Genomic DNA, 19,448 nt, shown 5'->3' on the forward strand with positions numbered 1-19,448 from the left:
TTCGGAAACAAGCAAGAGTGTCCATACTCATATCAAATAAAATAGATTTCAAGCCAAAGTTAATCAAAAGGGATAAAGAGGGACACTACATACTGCTTAAGGGAACCATACACCAACAAGACATAATAATCATAAATATATATGCCCCAAACAATGGTGCAGCTATGTTCATCAAACAAACTCTTCTCAAGTTCAAGAGTCTAATAGACCACCATACAATAATCATGGGAGACTTCAACACACCTCTCTCGCCACTGGACAGATCTTCCAAACAAAAGTTGAATAAGGAAACTATAGAACCCAATAACACAATTAATAACCTAGACTTAATTGACATATATAGAATATACCACCCAACATCAAGCAGTTACACTTTTTTCTCAGCAGCACATGGATCCTTCTCAAAAATAGATCATATATTATGTCACAGGGCAACTCTTAGACAATATAAAGGAGTAGAGATAATACCATGCATACTATCTGATCATAATGGAATGAAACTGAAAATCAACGATAAAAGAAGGAAGGAAAAAGCATACATCACTTGGAGAATGAACAATAGGTTACTGAATGATCAATGGGTTATAGAAGACATCAAGGAGGAAATTAAAAAATTCTTAGAGATTAATGAAAACACAGACACATCATATCGGAATCTATGGGACACATTGAAAGCAGTTCTAACAGGAAAATTCATTGCTTGGAGTTCATTCCTTAAAAAAAGAAAAAAACCAACAAATAAATGATCTCATACTTCATCTCAAAATCCTAGAAAAAGAAGAGCAAAACAACAGCAAAAGGAGTAGAAGGCAAGAAACAATCAAAATCAGAGCTGAAATTAATGAAATTGAAACAAAAGAAACAATTGAAAAAATTGACAAAACTAAAAGTTGGTTCTTTGAAAAAATAAACAAAATCGACAGACCCTTAGCCATGCTAGCGAAGAGAAGAAGAGAGAGAACTCAAATTACTAGCATACGGGATGAAAAAGGCAATATCACAACAGACACTTCAGAAATACAGAAGATAATCAAAAATTATTTTGAATCCTTATACTCCAATAAATTAGAAGATAGTGAAGGCATAGATAAATTTCTTAAGGCATACGATCTGCCCAGATTGAGTCAGGAGGATATAGACAACCTAAACAGACCAATATCAATTGAGGAAATAGAAGAAACCCTCAAAAGACTACCAACTAAGAAAAGCCCAGGACCGGATGGGTATACAGCAGAATTTTACAAAACCTTTAAAGAGGAACTAATACCAATACTTTTCAAGCTACTTCAGGAAATAGAAAAAGAGGGAGAACTTCCAAATTCATTCTACGAGGCCAACATCACCCTGATACCTAAACCAGACAAAGACACTTCAAAGAAAGAAAACTTCAGACCAATATCTCTAATGAACCTAGATGCAAAAATCCTCAATAAAATTATGGCGAATCGGATACAAAAACATATCAAAAAAATTGTGCACCATGATCAAGTAGGATTCATCCCTGGGATGCAAGGCTGGTTCAATATACGGAAATCAATAAATGTTATTCACCACATCAATAGACTTAAAAATAAGAACCATATGATCATCTCGATAGATGCGGAAAAAGCATTCGACAAAGTACAGCATCCCTTTATGTTCAAAACTCTAGAAAAACTAGGGATAACAGGAACATACCTCAATATTGTAAAAGCAATCTATGCTAAGCCTCAGGCTAGCATCATTCTGAATGGAGAAAAATTGAAGGCATTCCCTCTAAAATCTGGAACAAGACAGGGATGCCCTCTTTCACCACTTCTGTTCAACATAGTTCTCGAAACACTGGCCAGAGCAATTAGACAGACGAAAGAAATTAAAGGCATAAAAATAGGAAAAGAAGAACTTAAATTATCACTATTTGCAGATGATATGATTCTATACCTAGCAGACCCAAAAGGCTCTACAAAGAAACTATTAGAGCTAATAAATGAATTCAGCAAAGTGGCAGGATATAAAATCAACATGCATAAATCAAAGGCATTCCTGTATATCAGCGACAAATCCTCTGAAATGGAAATGAAGACAACCACTCCATTCACAATATCTTCAAAAAAAAAAATAAAATACTTGGGAATCAACCTAACAAAAGAGGTGAAAGACTTATACAATGAAAACTACAGAACCCTAAAGAGAGAAATAGAAGAAGATCTTAGAAGATGGAAAAATATACCCTGTTCATGGATAGGCAGAACTAACATCATCAAAATGGCGATATTACCAAAAGTTCTCTATAGGTTTAATGCAATGCCAATCAAAATCCCAATGGCATTTCTTGTAGAAATAGAGAAAGCAATCATGAAATTCATATGGAAGAATAAAAGACCCAGAATAGCAAAAACAATGGTAAGCAAGAAGTGTGAATTAGGCGGTATAGCGATACCAGACTTCAAACTATACTACAGAGCAATAGTAACAAAAACAGCATGGTACTGGTACCAAAACAGGCGGGTGGACCAATGGTACAGAATAGAGGACACAGAAACCAATCCACAAAACTACAACTATCTTATATTTGATAAAGGGGCTAAAAGCATGCAATGGAGGAAGGATAGCATCTTCAACAAATGGTGCTGGGAAAACTGGAAATCCATATGCAACAAAATGAAACTGAATCCCTTTCTCTCGCCATGCACAAAAGTTAATTCAAAATGGATCAAGGAGCTTGATATCAAATCAGAGACACGCCGTATGATAGAAGAAAAAGTTGGCTACGATCTACATTCGGTGGGGTCAGGCTCCAAATTCCTCAATAGGACACCCATAGCACAAAAGTTAATAACTAGAATCAACAAATGGGACTTACTCAAACTAAAAAGTTTTTTCTCAGCTAAAGAAACAATAAGAGAGGTAAATAGAGAACCTACATCCTGGGAACAAATCTTTACTCCTCACACTTCAGATAGAGCCCTAATATCCAGAGTATACAAAGAACTCAAAAAATTAGACAATAAGAGAACAAACAACCCAATCAACAAATGGGCCAAGGACCTGAACAGACACTTCTCAGAGGAGGACATACAATCAATCAACAAGTACATGAAAAAATGCTCACCATCTCTAGCTGTCAGAGAAATGCAAATCAAAACCACCCTAAGATACCATCTCACTCCAGTAAGATTGGCAGCCATTATGAAGTCAAACAACAACAAGTGCTGGCGAGGATGTGGGGAAAAGGGTACACTTGTACATTGCTGGTGGGACTGCAAATTGGTGCAGCCAATTTGGAAAGCAGTATGGAGATTTCTTGGAAAGCTGGGAATGGAGCCACCATTTGACCCAGCTATTCCCCTTCTCGGTCTATTCCCTAAAGACCTAAAAAGAGCATGCTACAGGGACACTGCTACATCTATGTTCATAGCAGCACAATTCACAATAGCAAGACTGTGGAACCAACCCAGATGCCCTTCAATAGATGAATGGATAAAAAAATGTGGCATTTATACACAATGGAGTATTACTCTGCATTAAAAAATGACAAAATCATAGAATTTACAGGGAAATGGATGGCATTAGAGCAGATTATGCTAAGTGAAGCTAGCCAATCCCTAAAAAACAAATGCCAAATGTCTTCTTTGATATAAGGAGAGTAACTAAGAACAGAGTAGGGACGAAGAGCATGAGAAGAAGATTAACATTAAACAGGGATGAGAGGTGGGAGGGAAAGGGAGAGAGAAGGGAAATTGCATGGAAATGGAAGGAGACCCTCAGAGTTATACAAAAGTACATACAAGAGGAAGTGAGGGGAAGGGGAAAAATAATATAAGGGGGACAAACGAAGGACAGTAGAGGGGCAGAGAGAGAAGAGGGGAGGGGAGGGGAGGGGAGGGGAGGGGAGGGGGGATAGTAGAGGATAGGAAAGGTAGCAGAACACGACAGTCACTAGTATGGCAATATGTAAATCAATGGATGTGTAATTGATGTGATTCTGCAATCTGTATATGGGCTAAAAATGGGAGTTCATAACCCACTTGAAGCAAAGTGTGAAAGATGATATATCAAGAACTATGTAATGTTCTGAACAACCAACAATAAAAAAAAATTAAAAAAAAATAAAAAAAAAAAGAATTCAAATCCTTAAAAAAATGTGGAACAAATTTCTTCCCAGGCTAATGAAAAACAGTCTTCTACAAATTGTGAATCCACATGTGGGAACTCCGAAATCTACACACAGATATATGTGCATGTATGATTGTGCAAAGAATTAGAATCAGTTGCCAACATTATCTAATTGGCTCTGGTCACCAAGATCCCTAAGGCCTGAAAATTGCATTTTTTACTTATACTGTCATTAAAGTCTTTCATTGTATTCTTCATTTCAAGGTTTCTCTATGTACCAAAATTGCCATTGGCCTTGGAAACCTGTGGAAGTGTCCATTATGAAGGTTTTCACTACCTAGTGTTTCTGTTATCTACAGACATCTTTCTGGAGTCTGTAATACATTAGGAGTTCAAAAAAGGAAGGTTACTGCAAATGTTCTTTGCAGTTTGACCAGATGTATAGGCAGTGTCATGAAATACAGTCAATTATACTATAAATAGAGGGCAGAGGCTTCCTATTTACCACTTGGTGATTAATGAAATATGCAGAATGCTGAGACATATCTTACTCCCTATTACTCAATTACTACAGCCACTCTTTTTCCAGCAAAAGACAAGACTCGCAGATGTTAGAGAAAAGCTTTCATAATGACAGTCTCGGTAATAGCCTGAGAAAATGCAGCTTGGATTGCAAACCAGAAGAGGCTGGATTTCTTTTTCTTTTCAAAATGAATAAAAATGAAGACAAAAAAAAGAGATTGAGATGAAGGAAACACTCCCCTCTTATTTAATTAAATATTTTCCAAATCTCAAGGCAGAAAGCTAGACATCTATTGTGAATCATTTATTCTTCCGATTGGGAAGTATTTCTATACTTCCAATAAGGTTTAAAATAGAAAAAAAATATTAATCTGTGGTTATCAATCAAATAACTTGTCTCATTTTAAAAGTTTCCTACCTTCTTTTTTCCCCCGTGTTTTTAGGTTCAGACAGTAAATGCAACAGGATCATGTTGAGCAGAATGTGAATTATGTCTAGTTTCATGTGGGGGGACATTAAGTTGATGACAGTGGTTAAGAACTTGGATAGGGAGATATATATATATCTGACAGATACTGGCATTAAAAGTCCAGGGAAATATATAAGATGCATTTTTGGGTGGCTCAATGTGTACACTTTGTTGATGAAGTGCTTTTTACTTGTAAACTTTGAACCAGCCACTAACCCTTTCCCCGCTCCCATTCTGTGAGAGCCACTGCAGGCATGTAAACAGAAATGCAAACTTCCCCCAACAACATTCCTGCTTGAGGATGCAGGGATTATTTGTATAAATTCAAAATACATCCAGCATCCATCTCTCTAACAGCACAGGCAGGCACTTGCCTCTTCTCTACTCTGTCTGTGTCTCAGTTCCTTTTTATCAGGATAGAATTAAACACTGCCATTTTCTGAATAGGAAGACTGATGCTGGGGTACCTCTTCCCTGTGCCTGGCCGTGGCTGTTCTGAGCGATCACTTTCCCCCAGCTGTTACTGATATAACTTTTACATAGGGTCAAGCTTACTTCGGCTTACTCCTGTACCAGAGGAAGCATTGTGGTTTAGCTTTTTCCCAATTGTATTTCAGGGGAAAGTAACATAATAGAGGCAGGAAGAGATGGCTTTTGTGAATTACTGCAAAACAAAGCTGAGTTAAGAAAGTATTCTGCAACTTGTATTTGGGGAAAAATATGGGAGTTCATAACCCACTTGAATCAAATGCATGAAAGATGATATGTCATGAGTTATGTAATGTTTTGAACAACCAATAAAAAAAAAGAAACATACAAAAAAAAAGAAAGTGAAGAAGTAATGTGATAGATTCGAAATATACTGAGAGCTGTTTTGTTTAATTTGGGACTGAGAAAGATTCTTTGGCTTGCCCCTATTGAATTCCCACTTCCACAGATTTTTAAGCAGAGAGCAGTGATTCTGGGTATTGCTGATATTTTAATGTTATACACCTGAGAGTGAAAACTAATGATCAGTTCCTTGAATTTATGCCCCAGGTATACTAGCTATATATCAATATCTTCTTACTTTTTCCCTGTGTGTTTTATCACATAGGCAGGCTATTTCTAAGCACTCATTAGTCGTTGAGACTCTAACATCTGACTTGATCCTTAATTGCTGTTGATGGGATGGGGAAGACACTTGGCTCCAGCTGTCATGCACTTCTAGAACCAAACAGAAAAGCAAGATGGATCGGGAATGGAGGGACAGAAGGGAGGAAAAGAAATGAGGGAGGGAGAAAGGAAGGAAGGAAGAGAGAGCAGAGGCAGGAAAGGAGGAAAGAAATAAAGAAGTCAGCATCACTATTTGTGCATTACAATTACTTAGGGAAAGAGCTTTCAGAAATAACTACCACATGTGGCTGCCTGAGTCACCATTGGGACTATTGCCATTTGGTTCCAAAACGAACATGTTACCTGAGTAAGAGACACAGTCTCAAGTTCTGAGTCAGCAAATTGGTGTTAGGGTGGAAAAGACCCATTAACTCATGTTGCTGCCTTCCCATAAAAAGAACAAGTGATCCTGTGCTATTGGTCCCTGGGGCTCAGCCCAGTCAGATTTCAAAATACCCCAAGCTTGAAGGCTCCCACCGTTTCCCTCAGAGCCTATTTCCTCATCCAGTTGATCTGAGACATAAGGAAGTTTTTCTAGTTATTATTCCCCAAGTTCCCCTTTTGTTCTGAATGTCATCCTATTATTTACACTATTGCACTGTGCTTTATTTCTCTACCTTGGCTTTTATGCCTTCGAAGTCCTGGAAGATGGATGTCATTTAACCTTCTTTATCTTGCAGCAAAGAGAACAAAATATTGTTAAGTTGTACATTATTGGAGGTTTGTTAACTCTGCATATAAGTAAACAAAAATCATAAAGTCTTGAGAAATAGGGATATAATAAAAGGAAATTTACTGTTTACATTCACATGTCTTTTTCGTTTCAAACCCTTCTACCAATTGAGGTGTCCACCGGTGTTCTTATCCATGAAAACCCTGGAGTATGAAAGAAGGATCCGTAGACTGTCAGGACAACAAGGAAGTTTTCTTACACATGATCTAGACCCACACTTACATTGTGGAACCTTCTCAAGTATTCCCCTCAAGTCATCATTCACTTCACTAGCAAGAGATAACCACTAAGGAAAGACAACTGTACAAAATGGATTAAGCAAATTTCCAGATATGGAAGCATTATTCACATCTTCCATGAGACTGAGCTACAGCCCTTTGATCCTCCCCATCTTGAAGGAACCACCAAAGCATTAATTGAATGTCCATTCATGGGTCAGGAATCCCGGGAATGGCATGTGAACCACACTTAATTCTCCTATCTTCACAAGGAAGCTTTATCTGCATTTCAAAGTAGGAACTGGGATGAGAGGGTTATTTAATTTGCTCAAGGTCTCCTGGATTTTAACTGCTGGAATCACACATTGTGATTATGGAATTGACCTGGAGATCCATGATGTTTCACTGTGTCACAACTTGAATAAAATCATACCTCAAATCACTGAACAAATGCCTGATAATCTATTGGAGCCTGGTTCTTCATGGAGATAATTTTATTTACTTCTGTGATGGGCTGCTAATTCATTAATTCAATATTTTCTGAGGACCTAGGATGTGCCCAGCAATCTTTTAGTACTGAGGGTATAGTTGTAAACAGAGTAGGCAAACATCCTGTTCTCATGGAAGTCATTATCTAAATAAAACAAGCATGGAGAATGCCTGGTTATCAGACACTTACAAGTACTGTAGAGAAAAATGTTCCAAGAAAGGAGGTGGGATTATCAGTGAAGCAATAAATGCATGGTTTGGCAGAACATTTTATGTGCGGAGGGAAAAAATAGAGCAAAGAACGGAGTTATGTAGGTTGGAATTGTGTGGGAAACCCTCTGGAGGTAGCATTTAGACCAGGACCTTCTTTAGAAGGTAAGTAAGGAGCCAGGTGGATACCTGTGGGATGAACAGGCTATGCTGAGGAAAAAAATTAAGTGCAAATGTCCCGGGGCAGGTCACGTCTAGTGTATCAAAGAAAACACAACAGAATCAGTCCCATTGGAGCAAACTGAATGAGGGAGACGAGAGATAGTAAAAGATGTAATCCGAGTCGGCAAGGCAGATCATATTGCTCTTCATAGGTCATTGTGAGAAATTAAAAAAAAAATTTAAATTGTTTTAAATTTTTAATTGACATGATAATTCCACAGTTATGGGATATGGCATGTAGTTCATTGCACGTGTAAAGGTGTAATGATCAAATCAGGGCAATATGCATTGCCATTCCTCAAAAATTCATGATTTTTTTTTGGTCGTTGGAAGTCTTGAACTTATTTATAAAATATAATGTAAATTATTGTAATCTTTAGTCTCCCTAGTGTGCTGTAGAATCCTAGAACTTACTCTTCCTGTCTGGCCATCAGTTGGTACCTGTTACCCATCTCTCCCACCCCATCCTCCTCCTCCTTCTTAGTCTCTAGTGACTACTGTCCTAGTCTCTGCTTCAATGAGATCCACTTCTATAGCTTCCACATGTGAGTGAGAATATGCAGCATTGGTCCTTCTGTGCCTGGCTGGTTTCACTTCACATCGTGTCCTCCATCTCTAGCCGTGTTGCTGCTGGAAATAGATTTCACTCTATTTATGACTGAACAATATCCGCTTATGTATATACTGCATTTTTTGTTTAGCTTTATAGTTTGTTTTATTGTCATTTTGCTGATATACATTTGGGGGCTATTGTGTGATAATTCAATACATGCATACAGTGTGTAGTGACCAAATCAAGGCAGTTAGCACTTTTTTTCTTTTTTCTTTCTTTTTTTATGGTGAAAGTTATATATATTTGAAACTTTAAACTTTGCTATGGTTTTACATATTTTTCTCAAGATGAGTATTAGTAAATTCAATATATTATCTGACCAGTAAATCTCAGTGTCATGAGGGAAGTGAACATTGTGGGTTTAGATATTGCAGCCAAGCTTAAACACTTTTTGAAGTCACTCTACATAGCACTTTCATTTCCTTAAACATTTTTAAATTTTTTGGTTAAATCATCATTGTACATATTTATGAGGTACAGTGTGGTATTTCTATACATATATACAGTGTGCAGAACAAATCAGGGTTATATGTTATACATTTTTATCTGTTTATTATTACTTTGTGTTTGGAACTTTGAGCCCCTAATAGCTATTAATAAAATATATAATGAACATTGTGAGCTATAGTTCCCCAATTTTCACTAGAACTTATCACTTCTATGTAATTATGTTTTGGTCCCAAGATCCAAGGTGCCTCTTTCTTTCCACACATGCTTCCTGCATCTGGTAGTCACTATTGCACACTCAGATAGAACTTTCTTTGTCTTTTTGTTCATCTATGGGGAGCTCTATTGGTTCTACACCTTGGATTTACAAATAGTGTCCAATAAACATGGGAGTGCAGGTATCTCTTTGATATACTGTTGTATTGAAGGCTGTTGGGCCCATTTGAGAGGAATAAAATTATCTTACATTTTAAAATAATCACTCTGGCTGCTGTTTTGAAAATCAGCTTTAGGAGATCAGAGGTCAAAAAAGACCAATTACTACTTGATTGCTAATAATGATTCCTAACCATAATAATAGATGGTTTTTGGTGTTCTTTGTTATTTACTTTATACCCATTTTCTCATCAGTTCTTACACTCTATATGATGACTATCATCATCAATTTTTAATTGAGGTTTTATGGAATTTTCTAGCAACTGATCCAATACACATGTGGGGGAGTGACATATTTGACTTGAATATATTTAGTTGTGAAATACTTTTTAATTAATATGCTATGAATATATTTGATATTTTTATAGTGATTGATTGGTCTATACTTGGAGACACCTGGAGAAACAGGGATTCTCAACTCTAGATGGGCATAAAATCACCAAGGGCTTTCAGCTGTGCTGCCTGTCTTCAGAGATTCTGGCTTAAGAAGTTGGTTGGGGCCCAGATCTTTATACTTCCAAGAGTTTTGACATCCATTCAAGGTGGGGAAACATATTTAATACCTCCAGGAAAAGAAAGGACAAAATATTTTTTAAAATCCTGATTTGTAATGGTATTATTTTCAAGAAATAAATATAATTTGCCATCTGCCCTTTATAAGATCATCAGGCCATATTTTGTGTGTATTTTATGCAGGGTCCTTCTCCCACCTTTTCCTCTGCCAAGATTTCCTTACCTTCTTTTTCAAAAGAATTACGTCTACTCTTGTAGAGCATATACTTTTTTGTTTGTTTGTTTGTTTGTTTTTTACAGTATTGGGGATTGAACCCAGAGCATTTACCCATGCTAGGCAAGGAGTCTAGCACTGAGCTACATCCCCAGCTGATGTATAACTTTTAAACTTAAAAAATATAGTACCCAAACACTCAACTGATAAAAAAAGTTCTTAATAGTTACCTGCCTATATGAGCCATCTCAGATTTTATGAAAGAAAAGGAATGCTGAAAAGCCATTAAACAAGCCAAATTTCTACAGAGAGAGATAGAGAGCTTTCAGATTTAGAAAACTTGGGCCTCTAAAAGTCGGTGTTACGCTAGAGAAGGGGTTACTATTGTGGAGGAGGGTTCCTATTCCACAGCTCTCCCTTTAGCCCAGGCTGTTTATAAAGACCTTGGTGATACTTGTCAAAACTGGGACTCAGGCAATGTATACGTGAGCTGGGGAAGGTGATGACTGTGGGCCAAACACAAATAGCCTTAGAGATAGACAAAGATGGGAGGTTTGTGCAGGGAACCAACATGAAGGGAGGGAATATTCTAGAAATGAGCAGCGATTAGCACAGAGATGGCAACTGCTACAATGAATAATGCCAACAATTCTGAAGCTCAATGGAACAGAGGACATCCACTTGCTCACGTCTGTGTGTTCATCAACCCCTACTGGCGATGGAATGGGGGTTTCTCCATCTCTTGTCCCACATTCAGTCATTAAGGATTCTGGTGGCTCTACAGAACCCACTGAATTGGAATACTCTATCTGTTCCTTTCCAATCTCCTGAACCATGAACAATAAAAGAGAGAATCATGTGAAAGATGCTAAGGGCCAGGCCAGAAACTAGTGTATAGAGCAAACACCTTCATTCTATTGATCAAAACTCGGACATGAGAAATTAACCCATAGCAAAGGGAAGAAAATGAGAAACAATAGAATTACTTACCACAGAAGCTCAGGTTTTCGCAGCTAAAGGATAACCTTCTACAAAAGCTTTTGAGATAACTGTTATAGTTTCATAAATTCCAAACTGAAATATATCTATTTCAGGAGATATAAAGAAATCAGATAACTATTTTTTCAATATGATATAATAAATTATATAGAAATAGAGTCCATGGTTGTTTTATCATTATTATTGGTATTATTTTGCATTTTGTAAAACTATAAAGATAAAACAAATGATGTTCTGTGGTGCAAAATTAGGTGACAGCTTTGGCTATGAGGTAGATGACTCTGGCATCTGGGAGAATCAGATGACATAAGGAAAAGAGGGTGGTACAGCAGTGGAAGCCAGCTGTGGAGCAAGTGGAGCATCAGAAGTCCTGATGACACCCCGACCCTGACCCCAAGCCACCTGGTAAGCATCAGCTTAGAGTTCTTTCAATTGTCACTATTTTTAGAGACATTGGAGACAGAAGCCTGGGAAAGAATGAATCAGAAAATGGGCATTTCAGTATTCCTTTGCTGCAAGTGTTGGATGAAATGAGCAAATGCTGAAGTGGGTCTTTCCTCCACCTTTTGAGATGGCCCAGACTCTCCCTGCCACTCCGTGTTCTAGATGCTGATTCTCGGGAATGCCTGGGGTCATCTCGTCCAGTACTGCCCCCACCCTGTGATGTGTGTGTGTGTGGGGGTATAATGGGAGGCGTGGTCCCGAGACTGGGCCTTTCTGCTCTGAACTAGTGAGAAAACCACAGCTTGTGTTTTCTCAGAAGCTTGTATGAACAGACTGTGCACTGTGAGACACTTTAATATAGTCATGATGTCCCCCTATGGCAGGAGAGGGGAAATTTTCATAAGTGTGACTTCCTGACATTAACGACATAATGACAAGTGTAAGAGTTGTGTGTGTGTGTGTGCATGCACACACGTGTGAGAGAATCATAGGAGGCTCACTTTAATACCAAAAGATTTCTTGAGAAATATTTTGCATAGATCCCACTGTGGATTGTATGGGTCTGCTCTCGGTATTGTGATGTGAGGCTAAAACAATGTCCCAAACCTTGGCCTATCTTTTCTCATCACACTGGTGACATTTCACACTTGGAGAACCACGATTGATACCCATTATGTCAGAAGGCATAGAATCAAAGCTCCTGGTGTCTTCATTCAGACTTTTCAATATGTGCTGCAGTCTGGCTGGGCACAAATCACTAGCCACTTAAGCAGGAACAAACTTTATTTTCTGAACTCCCGCAACGCCACCCACGCAGCCCTCCTAGGCACACCACACACCTACCGGAACTCCCTCCACCGGCACTTCCAACCAACTCAAACTCCCCAGGAATCCCGGCGAGAACTCCAAAGTAGCGGGCACCCGAGCTGGACAGCAGGGGTCTATATACAATTGAATACACAACCTTTTTCAATCCAGCATCATCTTAATGACTCACCTCTCAACCATTACTTCTGGCAAAATGCCAGGGGCCATTCCCACTCAGCTGTGGCTCTCAACAAATATGTTATACTAGCTTTTATTGGTATTGCTGGTCACTTTTAAAAACACATTGATCTGCATGCATGCAGCCAAAGAAATAACTGAGGAAATAACTTATTTTTAAAACAAGACTTGGAGACTAAAAGATCTTTACAAGATTATTTCTTTTGACTTATTCTTACATTCTAGATTGATTTATTTATATTTATGATGGTTTGAAAGGGAAGTTTGGATGAATTTGCTTTAATGTTTTCTTATATACTTTTGGCCTTGTGACGGAAGACCAGTTCCATCCTTCTGCTCACCAGCCAGATGTTAGCTAGTCAGTCAACCCACCCATAGATGTTTATTAAGATCCTACTATATGCAAAAGCATTTTGGTAGACACAGTAAAGTTTGAACAGGTTGGTCAATCCATCTTTTATTATATATGTTGTATTATACACATAATTATGTATACAATATATACATATGTTATATAATGCATATATTATTATATTATATATAATTATATATATGTGTGTACATATATATGTACACACATACATATGTACACACATATATGTATGCAGGCTTTCTGTCAAGTATCTGTTGGAGATGCATTTGTCACTTAGAAACAAGGGCAGAGACCATGGAAACTATAAAAGTCAAGGAAATTTTTCAGCCAAAATCTTTTCAATAATTCCTTGCAAGTCTTTTCCCAGGCTTTTGCTTGCTCTGTGTGACAGAGTCACCCTGCTGGGAAAATGGACCATACAGACAACCGAATGACTTTCACAGCAGGATGTAGGATTTACGCCTGTCCCTAATAATATATAAAGTAGCTTAGGCTGAGTTCAAAGATAGGGAACATCCATCCCCCATCACATACATTTTTGAGGGTGGTGTGAGAAGTCAGGGAGGTGTGAAACGATGTTCAGGGCAAGAACATGAGAGCTGTGGCTGCTGAAAGACATGCCTCAGCCTCAGGCTTTCCAGGACTGGACATTTAACCCACCATGTGAACAAAGCTGTAACCCACTGCGCTGAGGAAGGATGAGGATTTGAAACATTTTGGGACATCCTGGCTGGCAGAGCTCTGGTATTTACAAGAGTCTGAAATCCCAGCGCACACAGTCAGTAGGGCAGCTGGGTGGTGGAGCCCCAACCTAAGTCACAGTACTGCAGACACAGTGACGGCTCCCTCCGTTTGGAGTAGCAGCCTTCTTGCCCTCTCCTGCCATCTGCCTGGCCTGCCTCTGAGGAATGTTTTTCATGACTCAGAGCTTAGTCAGACACCTATCCTATGAACTCAATAGCACTGCATATTTACTGCATAATAGCATTTTCACACGTAACTTTCTGCCTCAGCCTCTGAATTAATTATTAGTTCTCCTGGGGTCATGTTTGGGTCGCGTCTCTATTGCCTAGTGCAGTGGCTGGCATAATAGCAGACCCAAATAAAGCTCACTCACTCTCCATGAATCAATGCCCAGCAGGTCTTCTGGAGCTCCATTCCATGCTAATAAGGAGGCCTTCTGGGAACCTCTGCCTTCAGTTCAAATGGAAAGAGGGATGTGCGTTTCACTTAATGTAGAACATCTGAAAACGGTCCTGGGTGGGAGGAGCTCTGGAATCAGGACAACGAATGGCTCATTAGTGTCAGCAAAACTTCCCTTCTGTGCAAACACACACACCATTAGCATCTGGCCCTGAAGAAGTGGGAGAGTCCAGCACATGTTGTAAAAGGCTCCATGGCTGACTTTCTCCTCATTCATAAAAATGTGTTTCTTGCTCCTCTTCTAGAGATTTTGAGAACAAAGAAGTGATCCTTTGAATAATCCTATCTCTGTGTCTTTTAAAATGGACCAAATCTTCTCATCGAAGCATCTGGAAGGAAAGAGAAGGGCAAAAACAAATGGGCAGATGGGCATTGGTGGTAACACAACACACATAGACACAAACATGCACTAGGCACAGAGTTGCTGTGTGTGTCTGCACATATGCATTTCATGTTGTATTAGTATTGGGGGGCTGCTGTAGCAAGGTACCACAAAACAGATGGCTTAAATGACTAAATTTTTTTTCTTACTGTTCTAGAGGCTGGAACTTTGCAATCCAGGTGTCAGCAGCATTGGTTTCTTTCGAGAGCTGTGAGGGGGTTCCTGTTCCATACATCTTTCCAACCTCTATAGCTTCCTGCATTCCTTGGCTTATAAAGTGCCTTCTTCTCTCATTTAAAGTATGTTCTTAGCATGAATAATTCATTTGAGCTTCTTCTTTTCACATCATTTTCACTCTTTACCTATCTTTGTCTGTGTCCAAATTTTCCCTCTTTATACGGACACTAATATTGTGGGTTTAGGGCTCACCTTAATGACCTCATCTCAACCTGATCAACTGCAAAGACTCTATTTCCAAAGAAGGTCACATTTGTAGACACTAGAGGCTTAGGACTTCATCATCTTTGTTTTGGCAGGGGGTACTGTGGGTTCAACTCAGGGGCACTCAACTACTGAGCAACATCCCCCACCCTATTTTGTATTTTATTTGGAGACAGGGTCTCACTGATTGCTTAGTGCCTTGCGGCTGTCTTTGAACTTGGGATCCTCCTGCTTTCGACTCTCGAGTTGCTGGGATTACAGGTGTGCACCGCTGCACCTGGCAGGACCTCATCATCTTCTTGAGGGAAACCTTTCAACCCATGACAGTGTTAAGTTACTTCTGACCACTTTAAGATGAAAGGAAGCTGAAGCACAGAGAAGATAACTAATGTTGTGGTATTATATTGTACTGAAATCAGGTCTGCTTGATTCTGATGCCTGCCTTTTACATTATTTCATGTTTTGAGGAAGAAAGAGTAAGCGGAAAAGTTAGGCTGTAAAGGAGTTTGTTCACAAAAATGGTCATGCCTAATCAAAGTCCCATGAAAATGAAAAAGTCTATCAACTACTGTTAAGTGTTCCTCTTGTTTTAGTTTATTTCAACCTCAAGGTTTATTTCAAATTATGATAAACACTCTTGGTTCTAGCAAAACTTGTTCATGCTACAATAAAATGCACAGCACCTGCCTTGGACCTAGGAATATCCTGGGAGGTAAAGCTACCACAGCAAATAATAGTGTCCCTGCCACAAGTCTTACATTCTAACGTGCTGAGTCAATAACAATGAAAGCACTCATTTATATTCATATCATCTCTATTGATTTACTAATGATAAAAATGTCAAGTGATGAAATAAATAAAGCCTGTAAGCAAACAGGAAATTCCTGGGAATTGTAAGAGAGCCTAGTTGGGAAAGGGATCTCTAGTGAAGGAGTCCTAAAGAAATGGCAGTAAAAGTCATACCAGTAACTAAGCAAAGAAAATTTCAAACAAACACTGAGAAAGAATGCAAAGGCCCTGGGGCAGAAGTGTGCTTGGCAGCTTTGAGGATTCCAGAAACAAGATGGAATGAGCCCTTGAACATTGATTTAATTTCCAGGTAAGGGCCACCTAAGAAGAATGAGTCTGTTTAGCCTAAAAGTCAGGTCAGGAAAATTCAAGGCAAGTTTGACAGAAGGAGAGGAATCACAAAGGGCATAGAGCAGAGGCTATAAAATAAGGAAAAACAACAATAACCAGGACTATCCTCAGTCATTAGAACCAGAAAATTAAAAACATCTGTGTGTTTTCTGTCTTAATCCCGCCCACAAACTAAAATGGTCATCAAGATTTGCCAGTTTTGCTCTGAATTCTTTCTCCAATCCGTCCACTCTTCCTGGTCACCCACCACTGCCCTTGCTAGTACAACTTGGGCTGCCATTCATTTCTCTAGTTGACTCCTCACATAGTCACCTCTAATTTTCTTAAGTGTGGTTCTATTCCAGAAACACCACTCTCTGCTCCCAAAATAAAATCTCATATCCCTTCTGAACAATTTTGAACCTGCGCTCATTACTCTGGCCTGCAAACCCAAAGTCTCAAGAGTATATATAAAGAACTCAAAAACTTAACACCAAAAAAACACAAATAACTCAACCAATAAATGGGCTAAGGAACTGAACAGACACTTTTCAGAAGATATACAATTGATTAACAAATATATGAAAAAATGTTCAATATCTCCAGCAATTAGAGAAATGCAAATCAAAACTACTCTTAAGATTTCTGGGGCTGGGACTGTGGCTCAGAGGTAGCACATTTGCATGGCATGTGTGAGGCACTGAGTTCGATTTTCAGCATCACATATAAATACGTAAAAAAAAAGGCCTATCAACAACTAAAAAAAAATTAAAATAAACTACTGTAAGATTTCATCTCACTCCACTCAGAATGGCATTTACTAAGAATACAAGCAAAAATAAGTTTGGCAAAGATGTGGGGAAAGAGGCATAATCTTCCATTGCTGGTGGGACTGCAAATTAGTGTAACCAATCTGGAAAGCAGTATGGAGATTCCTTAGAAAACTTGGAATGGAACCACCATTTGACCCAGCTATCCCACTCCTTAGTTTATACCCAAAGGACTTAAGTACAGCATACCACAGTGACACAGCCACATCAATATTTACAGCAGCACAATAGTTAAATTGTGGAACCAACCTAGATACCCTTCAATAGATGTATTAATAATTGAATATTACTCAGCATTAAAAGAGAATAAAATCCATTAAAAGAATAAAATCCCACTTCATGCCCCCTTGACCATGCTTCTCTGGATGCCATTATTTGGTCCAATAGTTGGTGTTTAATTGAACTGTCCAAGTATTATCTTTCACCTGCACAGTTTAAATGAAGAATGAGAGACATTGTGTTTTTTTTTTTTTTTTTTTGGAGTGTGGTCTATAACTTGTGCAGTTTGGAGGGATCATGTTGTTAACGGTTTGGTCTGAAGAATTAAGAAAGCCAGTGAGCATTGCCGGGGCATGATGGTGGTGGGTACTGGCACCTCGCTGGCTCTGTTCTCTCTCCTGTCCCTGCTGCTCTTCACAGGGATGCAGATGTAGAGCCGCTAGCTGGCCTCCACCAAGTGGCTCACCATCGAGGGGGGTCTGCTGGGCTCCGGCCTTTTCTTCTCTCTCACAGCCTCCAATAATCTGGAGAATCTGGTCTTTGGCAAAGGATTCCAAGCAAAGATCTTCCCTGAGATCCTCCCCTCTGCCTCCGGTTGGCTCTCTTTGCATCTGGCCTCATCCACTGAGTCTGTGTCATCACCTGCTTCCTCTTCTCCATGGTTGGTCTGTACTACATCAACAAGATCTCCTCTACTCTGCACCAGGCAGCAGCTCCAGTCCTCACATCAGCCAAAGTCACTGGCAAGGGCAAGAAGAGAAATGTCTAATAAAGTTGATTCTTTGTAAAAAAAAAAAAGAAACAAAGAAAGAAAAGAAAAGAAAAGAAAAAGAAAGCCAGTGAGAAGAGAGAGAAAGAGGAAAAGAGCTAGGGGCTGGGGGAGGTAGAGTGATGCAGATTTGTGTAGGGGGACCATATACATAAAAAAGAGCAGAAGTGAATGACAGAAGCAGACTCCTGACAACATTTAAATCATGAGCTTCAGTACATTCCAATCCTCAGCTGCTTCACTGTGCATGAATTTTGTGGGACCTCCTTCTGTTTTGGTCTAATTTGGATGAGTTTCTAATAATGTGCATCTATAGTTTCAACCAGGTCAATCCTTCTTTCAATTTTCTCTTCATCCTAGGATCTGCCACCAGGCATTTGAGGTGACAGTTTGACAAATTGGTTGGCATCCATTTCATACTTGATAGTAATGTCTGTAATATGCATATTTTGTCTAGTGAAGTTAAATTTATGTTCTTAGCCTTAAATTTCTTCAAGTCTATTGTTTATTATCCTGAAATAAGACAGTAGAAGGAGTCTAATTCTAGGTTCTGCAGTTACATTCTGCTTTAGGGAAATCTGATCAAAGGACTCTTTTGGAAATGCTTATGAGGGCATTGGATAACTGACCAAAAAGAGAACATAGAAATGCTTAACTTTGAAATGCTATTGTTCACTTTCAATTGAAGAATCAATAAATGTAAATAACATCTGAAATGATAATTTGTGCAAATTTAAATATGCACACAAATTTCCACAAGTATAGTTGGCCATCCCTACATGTAGGTTCCACATTGTTGTGGTTTGGATGTGAGGTGTCCTCCAAAACCTCAAATGTGAAATAATGCAAGAAGGTGTGGAGCAGAAATGATTGGGTTATTGCCTTAATCTAATCAGTCAATTAACCCCCTGATGGGGATTAACTGAGTGGTAACGGTACAGTGTGGCTGGAGGAGAAGGGACTTGGGGGCATAGCTTTGGTGTATATGTTTGTATGTGGAGAGTGGAATCTCTCTCTGCTTCCTGATCATCATGTGAGCTGCATCCCTCTACCACACCCATCCGCCATGATGTTCTGCCTCACCTTGAGTCCCAAGGAATGGAGCTGGCCTTCTATAGACTAACACCTATGAAACTATAAGCCCTCAAATAAACTTTTCCTCCTTTAAAATTGTTCTGGTCAGATCCTTTAATCACAGCAGTGAAAAAAGATGACTAAAACACACATTCATGGATTCAGTCAACCTCTTTCAAAAATATTTGAGAAAATAATAGAATCTGTAGTGAACATGAACAACTTTTTTCTTGTCATGATTTCTTAAGTAATACA

The 19,448-nt window shown here is 38.8% G+C and overlaps 1 pseudogene; it reads left to right on the forward strand.

Moving 5' to 3' along the window:
* The first annotated feature begins 17,703 nt into the window (after positions 1-17,703).
* On the forward strand, positions 17,704-18,119 carry LOC124085149 (keratinocyte-associated protein 2-like; annotated as a pseudogene).
* The last annotated feature ends 1,329 nt before the right edge of the window (positions 18,120-19,448 follow it).

The sequence above is a fragment of the Marmota monax genome, unplaced genomic scaffold (genome assembly GCF_021218885.2).
Source record: "Marmota monax isolate L192 unplaced genomic scaffold, Marmota_monax_Labrador192_F-V1.1 WCK01_AAM20220418_F8-fsc00062, whole genome shotgun sequence".
Lineage (NCBI taxonomy): Eukaryota > Metazoa > Chordata > Mammalia > Rodentia > Sciuridae > Marmota > Marmota monax.